General features: G+C 45.7%; 1 pseudogene; it reads left to right on the top strand.

Moving 5' to 3' along the window:
* Positions 1-1,011: 1,011 nt before the first annotated feature.
* LOC116738893 lies at positions 1,012-2,613 on the top strand (annotated as a pseudogene).
* The last annotated feature ends 222 nt before the right edge of the window (positions 2,614-2,835 follow it).

Below are 2,835 nucleotides of genomic sequence, written 5' to 3'. Positions count from 1 at the left end.
GACAGGAGTAAAGACACAGACCTAACTAGAGAATGGACTTGAGGATATGGGGAGGTGGAAGGGTGAGCTGTGACAAAGCGAGAGAGAGGCATGGACATATATACACTACCAAACATAAGGTAGATAGCTAGTGGGAAGCAGCCACATAGCACAGGGAGATCAGCTCGGTGCTTTGTGACTGCCTGGAGGGGTGGGATAGGGAGGGTGGGAGGGTGGGAGACGTAAGAGGGAAAAGATATGAGAACGTATGTATATGTATAACTGATTCACTTTGTTATAAAGCAGAAACTAACACACCATTGTAAAGCAATTATACTCCAATAAATATGTAAAAAAAAAAAAAAAAAAAAGAGTCATCTTCCCATTTCTCTGCCCCAGGCGTCTGGACCGAGGGCTAATTCTTAGGGCCTCCTCTCTCTCTCTCGACCACCCAGGGTAGAGACTCCAAACACAACCCTAACAGATGCCTAATAGAATCCCTTGGGAAGCTTTCTGTCCCAACTACTGAATGCTTCCAGTGTATTTCCTCATCTTTCTATCTTCCCACTGGGGTCAAACTTCTCTAAGCCTCATCCTCTACCACCCTCATTAAGAATCAGTGCTCACACCAAAGGAAACCATGAACTAAATGAAAACCCAACCTACAGAATGGGAGAAAATATTCGTAAATGATGCAACCAACAAGGGCTTAATCTCCAAAATACACAAACAGCTCATACAATTCAACAACAAAAAAAGCAAACAATCCAATAGAAAAATGGGCAGAAGACCTAAATGGACATTTCTCCAAAGAGGAAATACAGATGGCCAATAGGCACCTGAAAAGATGCTCAACAGTGCTAATTATTAGAGAAATGCAAATCAAAATTAGAACGAGATATCACCTCAGACCAGCTAGAATGGCCATCATTAAAAAGTCTGGGCAGTGGCAGCAGATCCCGGCAAGTGATGGGAGTCCGTGCCTCTGGACCTGGCCCTGGTCCCGAGGCGTTGGTGGATGGGCATTCCGGGATGGCCTCCATGGAGAAGCCACCGGCCAGCAAGGTCCTGCTGGACAACACGGTGCCGCTGACAGCAGCCATCGAGGTGAGCCAGAGCCTGCCGTCCCACGTGGAATATATCATTTGGGTACAAAGAGGAATTTCTGTAGAAAATAGCTGACAGATTGTTAGGAGATACAGTGACTTTGATTTGCTGAACAACAGATTGCAGGCCTAAGTCTACCTCTTCCTCCCAAAAAACTGATTGGTAACATGGATCGTGAATTCATAGCTGAGAAGCAGAAAGGTCTTCAGAACTATCAACATTATCACCACATATCATATCTTGTCTAATTGTGAGCTGGTTAAGATGTTTTTAGATCCAAACAACTATTCTGCAAACTATACTGAGATTGCCTTACAACAGGTTTCCACGTTCTTCCAATCAGAACCAAAGTGGGAGGTGGTGGAACCACTGAAATACACAGGTTGGAGGAAAAGAAAGAAGTATTTCTTGTTGAAGAGTAAAAATCAGCCAAAGGAGCGGCTAGTGTTAAGCTGGGCTGACCTTGGTCCTGACAAATCCTCAGCATTGCTAATTAGAATGTTTAATGAAAAAGCAACTTTGAAGGACTTGATCAACCAAAAGACCCATTCCTAAGGGACTACCGCAACCCTAAGAAGATTCAAGGCTTTGAACTCCAGCAAATAAAAACATACAGGCGACAAATATTAGAGGTACTAAAGTTTCTCCATGACAAGGGACTCCCTTATGGGCACCTTCATGCTTCCAGCGTGATGCTGGAAGGGGACACTTGCTGGCTGCTGGACCTTGAGAATTCCTTGTTGGGCCTTCCTTCTTTCTCCCAATCTTATTTCTCACAATTCAGGAAAATCAGTACATTGGAGAGTGTGGACGTCCACTGCTTCGGCCACTTACTGGATGAGATGACGACCACCAGACTCAGTGCCTGTAGACTTCTCCTCTCCTGCACTGTCTATGGCTGTGGTGGCCATGTTGGAGTCTACGCTGTCTTGTGAAGCCTGTAAAGATGACGGGTCCACCATTTCCTGGCTCTTACAGATGCCATTATTCAGTGATGTTCTGATAACTACCTTGGAAAAGCCACGGTTTAAGATCCCCACAAAGTTAAGAGAGGCATTGAGCTTTGCCGAAGAATGTACAGAAAAGAGGCTAACTGACGAACAGAAACAGGTCCACCAGCATCAAAGACTGCTGAGAGCTCAGCCTCACCATGGATCTGAAGAAGAAAGAAAACAGAGGGAGATTATAGCTAGAAAGAAGTCAAAACGATCTGCTGTTGAAATCAGTGAAGAGCCTTCAGCAAAATACAGCAACTCCAATAATTCAGCAGGATCTGGGGCCAGCTCGCCTCTCACATCCCCATCATCACCGACTCCACCCTCTACGGCAGGGATGCCCGCATTACCTCCTCCTCTGCCACCAGCAGCTCCGTTGCCTCCTGAGAGCACAGAGGCACCCACACAGCTTCTGCCCTAGGCTGTGAATGGCGTGAGCCAAGGGGCCTTAATCAGCTCCATCCAGAATTACCGAAGAGGAACTTTGAGGAAAACCGAAACCTGTGATCATAGCACTCCTAGGATCGGCTAAAGCTTTGTGTGTACACCTGGAGGGAAAAGTCCTTTTTATTTTCCTTCCACCTCCAACCCCTAAAGTATCTGGATGAATAATTGCTGAGCCAGTACAGCAACATACGACTTTGCAGATGCTCACGTAAGAGGCTTTTCAAGAGGGAAATAGTCTTCAAGTAGAGTAAAGCCAGGCTGGCATTGCTGCCTTAAGAAATATCTTGCTCCTTTGTTACTGTTGAAA

This window comes from Phocoena sinus, chromosome 14, assembly GCF_008692025.1.
Source record: "Phocoena sinus isolate mPhoSin1 chromosome 14, mPhoSin1.pri, whole genome shotgun sequence".
In the NCBI taxonomy this organism is placed as follows: domain Eukaryota; kingdom Metazoa; phylum Chordata; class Mammalia; order Artiodactyla; family Phocoenidae; genus Phocoena; species Phocoena sinus.
The sequence above is the reverse complement of the archived record's forward strand: the minus strand, read 5'-3'. Positions and strand labels throughout refer to the sequence as shown.